Here is a 14,511-nt window from a genome sequence, read left to right as displayed (position 1 = left end):
AAAGCCTCCTTCTGAGTAAATGGCGAGAAGACCACCATGGTGATGTGTTGGGGCCCCTGCTGAGCCCTCCGTGCTGTCAGGCACACACTGCGTGCTATCCGGCAGCCTCCGGCGCCTGGCGGGGCGGGTGTGGGTGCTGTTGGTCAGGCACAGCGGCGGCCATAGCTCCGCCCTCAGAACTGTCTCTTCCTCACCGACCTCTCTCCTCCAGAAGTCGGTCCAGGCACTCGAGGCTTCATAGAGCAGGTGCGCAGTGGCAGCCCTGCCTCTCGGGGGCCTTCGGAAGAGCCCGGGGGTAACACTCCGTTTGAGGGTCTGCCGTGCTGGCACGGCTCCACTCAAGCAAAAGCCTGGATTTTGGGGTTAAACCTCCTGCAGGTTCATACTTTAAAAGTCATCATCTGACGGAAATCAGTGCCAGTTACCCACGTGCCATCCACTTGGTCCTTCTGGCCACAACGACCACTTTTCTCTCTGAAATCTCCTGGCTCTTAGAGAAATGAGTTCCTGGCCTTGGCCTTGGCCTTGGCCTTCTCTGGTCAGTATTTTATTAGTGACTGGGTGGGGCCGAGAGGCAAAACCATCTTTTTTGCCAATGTTGCAAAGCACAGGAGGGCTTAGATACTGGATGGGAATCAGAACCCAAAAGCGTTTAACAGTCTGGAATGGCTGGAATGACTAACAACATGAGTTATAATAGGGATACAGTGTAAAGTTAGGTTCCTCTGTTAAATGAAAAAAATGTAGGTCCCTGCACACCCAACCTGGCATGGGGTGCTGCCACAGGACCCGGACCAGGACCGAGAGGAGCGGAAGCTGCCGCTGGACCCTCCTGGACCCCGCCCCCCACTAAAGCCCTCCATGGAGCTGAGCCCACTGTACAGCCTTCAGCTCGCACAGATGCGCAGGCCCTGCTCTCCGCTCTCGCCAGGACAGCCAGCAACATCATCGCTGCGTCCGCTGCAGGTTCCCAGGGCACGGAGCAGCAGGAGTGCCTGGGCCGGGCACGGCGGCCGCACCCGCGTGGCTGTGCTGAGCAGCGGCCTGGCGGTTGGAAGAAGCTGCCGCCGCTGCCATCTCCCCAGCCAGCCCGCCAGGCGCTGCCAGCCAGCCCGCCCTGTCCGACCTGCAGCCTCCAGGCCGGCTGCTCTCCCGGCCTGGGCGGCGCAGAGGCGCTGCTTGCACCCTTTGGGTCCATGAAGACGGTGCTTGCACAGCTCTTCTCCCCGCCTTCTCCCTGCCCCTGGCCCCGCCCCCGCGGCTGGTACAGGTCCCACCCCTACGATCACGGAGAGGAGAGGAGTGTGGAGGAGGAGGGTGGGGCTAGAAGCCTGAACAAGTGAGGATGGAGCAGGAGAGGGAGGACCATTTGGGACTGGCCTTCGAAGCCCTGGCCAGGGGTGGGTGGGGTCACAAGGCCAGGGCCTGGTAGGTCTTCACTGTCCCTGGGAAGGGGCGAGGTGACAGTGAGGGTGACCACTAGGGCCCACGAGAGCCCTTTCCCACTCGTTCCCGTGGCCTCACTCCTGCCCCTCGCCCTCACTGGGTGCTCCAAGGCACCTCTCGAGGGTTTGTGACCAGTGTCTGGGGAGCTTGAATGTGAATGAATTGAGTTTGTATTTCTAGCACCCTGGGTTTTTACATGTTTGGGTGTGGGAGGTAATCTCCCTTGATAGAGGAAATGGATTAAATAAAAAAAAAATGAAAGGCTGGCTAAGTTCACATTGAGGAAAAACGGTAAGCTGACTAGGCACATGGAGAGGCTTCAGTTCCCTGCAGCTGCGCGTCACCGCCCGGGGCCTGTGGGCTGCGGCAACTCGGGCAACGTCCAGACCCGAGGGCAGCGTCCCGCCCGCGGCCCAGTGGCGCAGCAGCGGCGCTCAAGGCACCCTGCGAAAGAGAACGCCTTGAGAAAACTTGATAAATTGCCCCAACGGGGACGGCCCTTCTCTGAGGTCCTGTGCGGGAGGAAGGACAGGCGGACTGGCGCGCGGCAGGGCCGAGCTCCGTGGGAGGAGGTGGCGGGCAGTGTGGCCACAGCCTGGGAGGTGCCTTCCGAGCAGCTGCTGGAGCGCCGCCTGGTGAGCGTGCCACCCGATGCCCTTACTTAGCCCAGTGGTCGGCAAACCCCGGCTCGCGAGCCACATGCGGCTCTTTGGCCCCTTGAGTGTGGCTCTTCCACAAAACACCACGTGCGGTGCGCACGTACAGTGCGATTGAAACTTCGTGGCCCACGCGCAGAAGTCGGTTTTCGGCCTGGGCGAGTCTATTTTGCAGAAGTGGCGTTAGAACACTCAAGGGCCCAAGAGCCGCATGTGGCTCGCGAGCCGCGGTTTGCCGACCACTGCCTTGTCCGTTTTCCTGTGGTTTCTAGAATCTGAGATATGGTTGGGCTGATGTTCAAAATGTTATGCCTTAAAAATAAATGGCTGTCCAGCCAGCATGGCTCAGTGACTGAGCGTCGGCCTGTGAACCAGAAGGTCACGGTTCGATTCCCGGTCAGGGCACATGCCCAGGGTGCGGGCTCGATCCGCAGTGTGGGCGTGCAGGAGGCAGCTGATCCATTATTCTCTCTCATCACTGATGTTTCTATCTCTTCCTCTCCTTCCTCTCTGAAATAAAAACAAACAAACAAACAAAAAACACATTAAAAAAGTAAATAAACACCAGGATGGCATAGCTATAACCCTCTCCCGGTCCTCCGTCCTGGTGTGAGCTGAGGAAGCTGCGCCGCCCCTCCGCTCGCAGAGCTCACAGACGAGGCGCGAAGGTTTACAGCGCATGAACCTGTCGCTGGGCTCAGGCGAGCAGCAGAGGCCGGAGCAGCGGGCGTCAAACCCTCCCAGAAGGTGCTGCCCAGCGGGGGCACCGCCGCCGGCAAAGCCGCTGCCTCCGGGGCCGCCCCCACTGGGCACGGAGGCGGGCGGCCACGGGTCAGCCGGGGGACATTGCGGCAGAAATGGTGCGTTTCTCTCCACTGCCCTGCACAGGCGCGGGAGCAGGGGGCGTGCGTGTGGGCTCACAGAGGCAGCCTGCGGCTCAGCCCGGCCCCTGTGGAGTGCAGGCGGGCAGCCCCACGCAGCCCCCAGCAGCACACGCTCCTGTGGCCACAGCATCTCCTGGTTATTTTTGCTGCTGTGCCCATTCTATAAAGGAGAACATTGAGACCGAGAGGTTAACTCGCCAAAGCCCCCGTGGCAGCCAGAAGCCAGGCCCGGGAGCGGGAAAGCCGCCAGCTACAGAGGGCCCTGGCCCAGGCCCTGCGCGGGCCCAGAGCAGCCTCAGAGGAAGGGGCATCGCAGGGCGTGTCCAGGGGGAGAGGCCTTCTCTCTGGGCCTCGGAGAAACTGCTCTCCGAACACCCACTTCCTACTGCCTCACGTCCTGTAAGAACTCGATGTTTTATCTTCAAGGCACGAATACGCCCAAGTGAGAGCAGCCGCGCCTGTGTGGCTCTCCGTTCACTTGGCGTTCACACGTTACCTCTTCTGAGGCTCGATCCCGTGCCGCCGGGGCTCGTCACACTCTTCAACTCATTTCTCAAACCCAGACACTCTCCCTTAAACACGGGAGGCCCTGGGGCCCCGCTTCGTTTTTGAAATGACTTGCACAGGGGCCCCAGTCTGTGAGCCCCAGAAACACTTGAGGAAAACTTGCCAAGAATGTGAGATTGTGGGACATTCAGGATAACAGCGAGGATGGGGAGATGAAAGGAAATTCAGAAGGAACTGCGGTCTGAAATGTGAACTGGGGGTCTTCACCGGAGGCCACCGCGTCGGCAAGTGTGGCGACGGCAGCGTGCCCACGGAGCCCCTGAGACAGAGCCCAGGGCCTGAGGTGGAACGGGCAAGGCCGATGGAGCTGAGAGGGCCGTCCTGCACGGGAGGGAGAGCAGGCGAGTTAGGAGGTGACAGGTGAACGAGTGAGGGCCTCCCGCTCAGGAGGTGGCGGTCTGCACGCTGGCCACGCCGCGCAGACGGAGAGGACTGCACAGAGCAGTGAGCAGAGTAGCCCGACGGCTGTGACTGCCGGCTTGGTCTCTGGTGTGTCAGTGCTGTCCACATAGAAGGAGAAGGTGACTTTGGGGAAGGTGCTGAAGAAAGTCCGAGGCCCTGGAGGGTGGGACTAGGCCCTGTGAAGGCACAGGTGCATGGACCCGGCCTGGAGGGACCCGGCCTGGAGGGACCCGGCCAGGAGGGACATGGGCCTGGAGGGACCCGGCCTGGAGGGACCCGGCCTGGAGGGACCCGGCCTGGAGGGACATGGGCCTGGAGGGACATGGGCCTGGAGGGACCCGGCCTGGAGGGACCCGGCCTGGAGGGACATGGGCCTGGAGGGACATGGGCCTGGAGGGACCCGGCCTGGAGGGACATGGGCCTGGAGGGACCCGGCCTGGAGGGACCCGGCCTGGAGGGACATGGGCCTGGAGGGACCCGGCCTGGAGGGACCCGGCCTGGAGGGACATGGGCCTGGAGGGACCCGGCCAGGAGGGACCCGGCCTGGAGGGACATGGGCCTGGAGGGACATGGGCCTGGAGGGACCCGGCCTGGAGGGACCCGGCCTGGAGGGACTCGGCCTGGAGGGACTCGGCCTGGAGGGACATGGGCCTGGAGGGACCCGGCCTGGAGGGACATGGGCCTGGAGGGACCCGGCCTGGAGGGACTCGGCCTGGAGGGACCCGGCCTGGAGGGACATGGGCCTGGAGGGACCCGGCCTGGAGGGACCTGGCCTGGAGGGACATGGGCCTGGAGGGACCCGGCCTGGAGGGACATGGGCCTGGAGGGACCCGGCCTGGAGGGACCCGGCCTGGAGGGACCCGGCCTGGAGGGACATGGGCCTGGATGGACATGGGCCTGGAGGGACCCGGCCTGGATGGACCCGGCCTGGAGGGACATGGGCCTGGATGGACATGGGCCTGGAGGGACCCGGCCTGGAGGGACATGGGCCTGGAGGGACCCGGCCTGGAGGGACCCGGCCAGGAGGGACATGGGCCTGGAGGGACTCGGCCTGGAGGGACCCGGCCTGGAGGGACCCGGCCAGGAGGGACCCGGCCTGGAGGGACATGGGCCTGGAGGGACCCGGCCTGGAGGGACCCGGCCTGGAGGGACATGGGCCTGGATGGACATGGGCCTGGAGGGACCCGGCCTGGAGGGACATGGGCCTGGAGGGACCCGGCCTGGAGGGACCCGGCCTGGAGGGACATGGGCCTGGATGGACATGGGCCTGGAGGGACCCGGCCTGGAGGGACATGGGCCTGGAGGGACCCGGCCTGGAGGGACCCGGCCAGGAGGGACATGGGCCTGGAGGGACTCGGCCTGGAGGGACCCGGCCTGGAGGGACATGGGCCTGGAGGGACCCGGCCTGGAGGGACATGGGCCTGGAGGGACTCGGCCTGGAGGGACCCGGCCTGGATGGACATGTGCCTGGAGGGACCCGGCCTGGAGGGACCCGGCCAGGAGGGACATGGGCCTGGAGGGGGGCCTGGAGGGACCCGGCCTGGAGGGACATGGGCCTGGAGGGGGGCCTGGAGGGACCCGGCCTGGAGGGACATGGGCCTGGATGGACATGGGCCTGGAGGGACCCGGCCTGGAGGGACCCGGCCTGGAGGGACATGGGCCTGGAGGGACATGGGCCTGGAGGGACTCGGCCTGGAGGGACCCGGCCTGGAGGGACATGGGCCTGGAGGGACCCGGCCTGGAGGGACATGGGCCTGGATGGACATGGGCCTGGAGGGACCCGGCCTGGAGGGACCCGGCCTGGAGGGACTCGGCCTGGAGGGACCCGGCCTGGAGGGACATGGGCCTGGAGGGACATGGGCCTGGAGGGACTCGGCCTGGAGGGACATGCGCCTGGAGGGACCCGGCCTGGAGGGACATGCGCCTGGAGGGACCCGGCCTGGAGGGACCTGGCCTGGAGGGACCCGGCCTGGAGGGACCTGGCCTGGAGGGACATGGGCCTGGAGGGACCCGGCCTGGAGGGACCCGGCCTGGAGGGACATGGGCCTGGAGGGACCCGGCCTGGAGGGACCTGGCCTGGAGGGGGGCCTGGAGGGGTGGAGCACACGCGGCAGGGAGCCTGGTTACAGGGAGGTGAGCAGCAGGAGACCTCCGAGTGAGCCACCTTGAGGCAGGCAGGGGTGTCAGTGTAACGTGGTTAAAGACGTTATTCTAACAGCTGTGCCAGGTCTTCCCTGAGAGAGGGAACTTCCGATCTGAAAAAATAGCTCCGCTGTGCTCCTGAGCTCACAGGAACCCTGCCCGTGACTCAGCAGCCCGCAGCCAGAGGAGGGTGGGTGCTTTGCTGGGAAAGTGAGAGGCAGGGGGTTGTGCGCTCAGGGTGGGAGCTGGGGGCTACTTTTGGCAGGAAGAGGGGAGGAGGAGAGAGGAGGGGTCCCTGCTGAAGAGGAGCAAAAGCATTTCTTCCCTTTCCGCCTCCTGCTGTCCTGTCTGCTGGACCCCCACTCTGTGAGGGGATCTCTGGGTCTGCAGGCCCTATCTGGGGAGCACTCTGCAGAGCGAGGCAGCCCGCTGGGAGCCAGTGCCTGCCGGGTGACGGCGAAGCCTAGGGCGGGGGCCTGCAGAGCCGGAGTGGGGGCACCTGGCCAGCATGCCGCTGAGGCCAAGGGGCCACTGGTGGACCTGGTGTTGGAGGCCTGCGGACGACACGAATAGGGATTGCCTGTGTGCCTAGCCTGTGCTGCCTGCTGTGGAAACCGAAAAGAAACAGCATCTCCTTTTGGTGACTTCTGAATTTGCTTGTGAGGAAAAGACCAGAACACTGAAGCGGTGCAGCCGCAGACATTGCCGGGAGGCGGGGCACGCCGGGAGGGTGCAGGTGGAAGGGGCTTTCGGCCTGCCGGCCCAGCGGGGGGTGCTGAGGACGCTGTGGGCTGCAGGGCTGAGAGCAGGGTCAGCCCTGCCTGGGACGGGGAAAGGCCCTCTGCATCCAGAGAGTGGATTTATTTAGAGGATTGGTCAGATGAGCTTCAGGAGGAAATGTAGAACCACTTGCAAAGGACCTTGAATTCCAGCCTTAACACTGAGCCCTAGGAGCGGCTGCAGGAATGGACCTTGTGCCGCAGCTGGAGAGCCCGAGACCAGCCCCGGAGAAGCCAGGGGCTTCTGGAGGCAGAGGGGCCGTGTCGGGCTGGAGGGTGCTGGCCGTGTGGGCCGGGCCCTGGGGTGCAGTTGGGGAGGGGACGTCAGGGGCAGTCGTTCCTCCTTTGTCAGGTCGCCCAGAACTCAGGGCTGTGGCCGCACACCAGCCTGCCCACTGGCACTTAGCCACAGACAGCCTGTGCGGGGCTCCAGTCGAGACAGATTGCTGGACAGAGGGGAGCAGGCCAGCCTCCTGCCTGCCTTCGGGGCACCTGCCACCCTCCTGCCTGCCTTCGGGGCACCTGCCACCCTCCTGCCTGCCTTCGGGGCACCTGCCACCCTCCTGCCTGCCTTCGGGGGCACCTGTGCTGCCTCTGTCCTCACCGGTCGGCAACGGCGCTCCTACATTCTGGACCAGGACCACCGAGGCAGGCAGCCACAAAATTGCATCTTTTCCCTCTGAAAACATGAAAGCCACTGACCATGTGACATGACAAATGGAGGCCGGAAATTTAGCTGGAAGGCTGTCCTTGACCCACGCACACCAGCACTTTCTGGCCCTCACCAGGGGGTTCGAGGAGGTGGGTGGCCACGAACCCCGCCTGGTCTTCTACAGAGTCTGATGAATGTCGCAGTACATGAGCTCTTGCCCCTTCCATGTGGAGTTGCCTTGGTGTTGCATGCCAAATGGCATCATGTCATATGGACATCACGGCCAAACAGAACTGGGAAAATTATTTAGATAATTCGAGTGACAGAAATCTGAGTTTTTGATACTGTAGATTAATGTCTTTTTCTAAAATCAAAATAATTGTCTGCACTCTCTACTTCATTCCCTTCAAATATGCAAATTAGGCCCAACTCTTGCAAAACACCCAGACGACTCATTTTCCTGGAGGAGGGACCCCAGAGCCTGCAGTGACGCCGGAAGGCAGGAAGCAGCACGGCTTGTGGTCATTGAGTTGAAAGTAGATTAACCTCAGGTCAGAATGTTCTACGACGCGGAGAGGTGAGAAATAACACCGGGCTGAGCAGACGGGAACTGGAGCCGTCACTAGGACCGCCTTTATCACTGCCCAACATGTTGCCAAGTTCTCTGACGCCTAAATGCATGGACAGAGTGCCAGAGACCGAGCCTGCCTTAAGAATATGCAGATCTGTGCCATGAAGAAAGCATGTTGAAGGGTTTCACCAGCGGTCCTTGTGAGTGTGAGTGTGCCGTGGCAAGAGCTCTGTGTGCCTGGCGCCCTCGCAGCCCCAGCGGGCACTGTGGGCAGCACAGACCTTTGCTCGCCCGCCGCCCCAGGCAGGACCGCAGTGAGCACGCCGCACGGGTGCGCTGGCCTCTGGCTTCTCCCGGCGCCACGACCGCCGCCTGGGCCCCGGGAGCCCTTCCTGGGCCCCGCAGCGGCCCTTCGCAGAGCTCCCCGTGGGAACTGAGCGGCCCTGCAGTGTCAGGGTTCTTCAGCGAGACAGACCCGCAGGACAGGAGGACACCCCCATGGCTTCGTGCACACCTACACCTGTGACCTATCCATCCATCTGGCTCCCTAGAGCGAGGGAGGCGAGATTCACCCTGGGGAATTGCTCGTCCGTCTGCCAGCTGCAGACCCAGGAGAGCCCAGCCGTCCGCCAGGCAGTGTGAGCCCGAGGCCTGAGAACCGGGGTGCCGAGGTGTGACCCCAGGCAGGGCAGGAGGAGCTGCGGTGAGATGCAGTCTGCTGATTCCAGGGTGACCTCCTTGGAAACACCCCCACAGACACCCCGAACCGCGTTTAATCGGGGTGCCCTGCAGCCAGGCAGGTTGATGCGTAAAAGGAACCATCACATCTGCCCGCGCCCCCAGGTCCGGCGGATGGGAGAGCCTGAGTGATTTCAGAAGCGGTGCCCCGCCCTCCCGCCCAGAGCCCGCCGTCCTGCAGCCGGACCAGCGGCGCTCGTAGAGGCAGGACTCGGAAAGGAAAGCCAGGCAGCGCTCTGCCCACTGGTGTAGGCCGGATCGCCTCGTGTTGGGGCTGCTGAGCGGCGCCCACCGGCTCTCCCCCCACCGCCATGCCCCTTGCAGATGGCTCCCCAAAGCCCACAGCCAGAGGACCCTCTCGCTAATCAGCAATCACCGCGCAGCTCCCTTGCATGGAATTCAAGTCCCGGACATGTTATCGATGCCCATTTTGCAGGCTTATCTCCTTTTACCTCTGATTTCCAAACTGTGAGCGGCAACTCGAATGGATTGCTCGTCGGTGTAGCGGGAGCTAACCGCCCTGTGTGTGCACGTGCAGCTGTGCTGAAGTGCAAGTGTATCCTGCTGGCGTCTCTGCACCGCCAAGCAGGCGCTGACAGGCCCCAGGCCAGCAGCTACACCGCCACTGGGCGCGCTGGGCCAGCCCGGCGCCCTGGAGCCCGGTCCCGTGAGGAGGTTTCGGGGCCCATGGGGGGCGAGGGAAGGGGAGCGAGGCAGCGGGCTGTCTCTCTGGCCAGTTCATCCTCCTCTTCTTGGCACTGGCATCTGCCTGAGAAAGGGGCTCTGCTCCCCGCCCCTGTGTGAACACTCTTCACCCCCCGATCCTGGTGCTGTCCTGTTCTGGATTTTCTTAGCTCTCACCTGCCCTGGCAGTAGTCACAGAATGTCTGTACTATTCATCTTTCCTCCGTCTGAAACAGATGCCATTATGCCAGTGGTCGGCAAACCGCGGCTCGCGAGCCACATGCGGCTCTTTGGCCCCTTGAGTGTGGCTCTTCCACAAAATACCACGTGTGGGCGCGCACGTACAGTGCGATTGAAACTTCGTGGCCCATGCGCGGAAGTCGGTTTTCGGCCTGGGCGAGTCTATTTTGAAGAAGTGGCGTTAGAACACTCAAGGGCCAAAGAGCTGCATGTGGCTCGCAAGCCGCGATTTGCTGACCACTGCACTATGCAAATAGCATTATTCAGAATAAATTCTGCTATAAGAAAATTAGAACAAAGTTTTCAGGGCGATCATTTTATAGACTAGAATAGAGGACCAGTGCACGAAATCGTGCATGGGGCAGGAGGGGTGTCCCTCAGCCCAGCCTACACCCTCTCCAATCTGGGACATCCCTCTCACAATCCAGGACTGCTGGCTCCCAACCGCTCGCATGCCTGCCTGCCTGATTGCCCCTAACCACTTCTGCCTGCCACCCTGATCCCCCCCTAACCACTCCCCTGCCAGCCTGATCAACTCCTAACTGCTCCCCTGCCGTCCCAATTGCCTCTAACTGCCCTCCCCTGCTGGCCTGGTTGCCCCTAACTGCCCTCTTCTGCTGGCACAGTCACCCCTAACTGCCCTCCCTTGCCAGCCTGGTCGCCCCTAACTGCCCTCCCCTGCTGGCCCCATTGCCCCTAACTGCCCTCCCCATGCCAGCCTAGTCACCCCTAACTGCCCTCCCTTGCCAGCCTGGTCGCCCCTAACTGTCCTCCCCTGCTGGCCCCATTGCCCCTAACTGCCCTCCCCATGCCAGCCTAGTCACCCCTAACTGCCCTCCCCTGCCAGCCTGATTGCCCCTAACTGCCCTCCCCTGCTGGCCCGGTCACCCCCAACTGCCTTCTTGCCAGCCTGGTTGCCCCCAACTGCCCTCCCCTGCAGGCCTGGTCCCCCCCAATTGCCCCCCCTGCAGGCCTAGTTCCCCCCAACTGCCCCTCCCCTGCAGGCCTGGGTCCCCCCCAACTGTCCTCCCCTGCCGGCTATCTTGTGGCGGCCATCTTGTGTCCACATGGGGGCAGCCATCTTTGACCACAGGGGGGCGGCCATCTTGTGTGTTGGAGTAATGGCCAATTTCCATATTACCTTTTTATTATATAGGATAATATTTATTATGTACTGCTAGTGTCATTGATCGTTCCATCTAAACATTAGTTTTCATGTTGTACACCTAAAACTGATACAATGTTATATCTCAATTAAAATAGATTTTAGTTTAAAGAGATAAAAATTAGGATATAGTCCCTAATATCCTAATATCCTAGGAGTGGGATGGTGGGGTCAAATGGGAGTTCCATTTTTAATTTTTTGAGGAAGCTCCATACTGTTCTCCACAGCGGCTGCACCAGTCTGCATTCCCACCAGCAGTGCACGAGGGTTCCTTTTTCTCCGCATCCTCGCCAGCACTTGTCCTTTGTAGCCATTCTGACAGGTGAGAGGTGATATCTCATTGTGGTTTTAATTTGCATCTCTCTGATGATCAGTGACTGAGCATTTTTTCATATGTCTCTTGGCCATCTGTGAGTCCTCTTTGGAGAAGTGTCTATTCAGGCCCTTTGCTCATTTTTTAATTGGATTGTTTGTCTTCCTGGTGTTGAGTTGTATAACTTCTTTATATATTTTGGAAATTAACCCCTTATAAGATGTATCATTGCCAAATATGTTCTCCCATACAGTGGGCTCCCTTTTCGTTTTGTTGATCTTTTTTTTTTTTTTTTTTTTGCTGTGCAGAAGCTTTTTATTTTGATTAGTCCCATTTGTTTATTTTTTTCTTTATTTCCCTTGCTATGCATATCCCATGATATCCCATGGACACAGACAACGATGTGGTTAAGACTAGAGGAAGAGAAGAATGGGGTTTGGGGGGAAGAGAGGGGAAATGGGGAACATCTGTAATAATGTCAACAATAAAAAGGGAGGATAAAATTAGTCCTCTGAAATAGTACCCCTTACAGACAAAAAAGTAGGTAACCTGACAGGCTCTAAAAATGCAAAATGAAAATGTCCTAGTATTTTATTTATTTATTTATTTTTAATGAAGATTTTGTTTTTCAATCCTCACCCGAGGATATTTTTCCATTGATTTTTAGAGCGAGTGGAAGAGAGAGGGAAAGGCAGAGAGAAATATTGATGTGAGTGAAACACATGGATTGTTTGCCTCCTGCATGCGTCTGTAACCGAGGTACGTGCCCTTAATCAGAACTGCACCCAGGACGCTTTGGTCCGCAGGCTGACACTCTATCCACTGAGCCAAACTGGCTAGGGATGTCCTAATATTTTAGACCAGAGATTTCCAACTTTTTTTTTTTAATCCCACAATGTTAGCTGTAAAAAATATTGTGTACATCTATCTATCCTTCCATCCATCAATCCAAGAAGAGACGAGAGAGAGAGAGAGAGAGAGAGAGAGAGAGAGAGAGAGAGAGAGAGAGGAGAGAGAGAGAGAGAGAGAGAAGAATGCATGTACTAAAGTAAATTAAAGCATTACCGTATTTTCCGGCGTATAAGACAACTGGGCGTATAGAAGATTTTTCCTGGGTTAAAAAGTCGTCTTATATGCCGGAAAATACGGTAAATATTCATAAAGCTTAATGTATCTTATTTTTGGACAAATAAATATAAAAGGAGATTTCAATATTCTCCCTGCATCACAGAGGATAATCTTGTAAGTGCACTGGGCATCATGACCCCACTTGAAGGCTGCTCATGTGCGGGGCTCAGAGAGAGCTCAGATGCTTGATAAATTAATTACTGGTATTTGTGTGTATTTTCTAAGGTGTATTTTAGGACCTCAGTCCAATGCTCATAGATGTTTCTGAATTTTAAAGAGATACACACATCCCTATTTATTCTCCCCCTACTTCTTTTCACCAGCCTAGATTTTAGTAGGTAAGATAGCCTCACTGATATTTTCCAGTTTTGAACTATGCTAAACACCTATACTGCATTTGGGAATTGAAGCTGGATTTGCTCATAAGGTGCCCAAGACTGACCTGTTACAAAAAGAGCCAACAAGGCAGGAGCTGCCTGAGTTCTTCCCGGAGGGGAGGCAGCCTGCGAGGGAGGGGGCTACATGAGGGCCTTGGCCGGCAGGAATCAGGGTACCGGACACCCCCTACAGACAAGGCCAAAGAACGTAAGACCCTGTAAGGCTGCGAGGCCTCCGAGGGCTGGCGTGAAGCAGGCTTTGTGGAAACAGCCACCGCAGAGTTCTGTGGGGTCCCCTGGCCCGTCCCTGAAAGAGCTCCCCCTCTGAACCCGGAGCTTCTTAAAGTTACGCCTGACCCTGAGCTGACCCATTTTGCTGCTTTCTGTCTTGGGTTCCAGCGTTCCAGCAGCCTTCCCAATATTTGTAAGATGTTTGTAAGATTCATCTGCTGTTGCTCCCTATGACCCGGCTTCTGATGTAATAAAAATAGCAGTTATTTTAAACAGTACGTTTTTAAACCTTTCGTCCCCTTTATGAATGTTTGCTAATGAATCCTTGTGAAGCCATTATGGTGAGAATGATGATTCATTCTTACATATTTGTTTTTTTATAAAATGAGAACAGCTTGTCTGTGATGGTAACACAAGCTTCAAGAGCATCTGCTTTGGGGTAACTTCCCATGAGCCTCACCTGGAACCAGCTGTTGGCCAGAAGGGGACTCGGCCTTCCCTCGAGTCCCGGAGAAAAGCTGGCACAGATCTGCCAGTGCTGGTTTGACTTACACTGTTTTCCAGTCCATTTTATTTTGGGCAGTAGATATTCTGTTCTTGAAACATACAACTTATAAGAATTCCACAAACATTCCATTTCTATAATAAGACTGAGTGATGAGTCAGAAGGAGACACACAGAGTAAATTTAAAGAATGACTTTCTTGTGAACCTTTGAGGTCCCCTTGCCATTTGAGTAATTCCTGCCATGCGTCAGAGGACCAGAAAAAGTGAAGTTAAAGTCATCTGCCACAGCCCACAGGACACAGATCTGCAGAATCTGTGTTGTGTGGTTGGCTGCAGTAGCAATTCATTTGCAACCAATTTTGCACATGGCTTCCTGGTTTAATTCTTTAGAATACAAATGCTAGCAAATCAATCTTCTGATTTCTTACTATGTAAACTAAACTTTGGTTTAGACTCCAGCAGCAAGAATCTGACCTAGAGATTTCTAGAACCATAAAATCTAGTTCCTACCCAGAATTAGTATCTGTATTCTAATAAGATCCTTAGGTGAGTCACATATTCTCATTGCAGTTTAAGAAGTATGATCTATAGGAGGGACCCCAGCTCTGTCCTGATGAAATTAGTGAAAAATGGAGAATATGCTGTTTTTCATAAAGCTAAATGTATTCAACTTTTTTAGTAGAAAATTATGACTCTCCTACATTTTTGGTGTTGTTGCTTGTATAAATTAATGTTAAAATACAGAAGATAGTAGTGTGGTTTTTTACTACCTAAAATAAAAATTCAATAATTTTATGTCAGCTTTCTATTAATTTTTTGGTGATAAAAGAAATGCCAAAATCTGGGAACCTCTGATATATGGGGGAAAGGCCAAACTCTCTCACATGCATGGAAGGCTCTTTAAAATCATCCCCCTCCCCAGCCTCCCAAATCTTCCACCAGCCCCCCCCCCTTCCTGCATCATTCTCTAGCCATGGAGCTCTGTCTCCACCTCACACCCTCTGGACCCGCATGAGAGGCTCCTGCCGGC

This window comes from Cnephaeus nilssonii, assembly GCF_951640355.1.
Source record: "Cnephaeus nilssonii genome assembly, chromosome: 14".
NCBI lineage: Eukaryota > Metazoa > Chordata > Mammalia > Chiroptera > Vespertilionidae > Cnephaeus > Cnephaeus nilssonii.
This window is presented reverse-complemented; position numbering follows the sequence as displayed.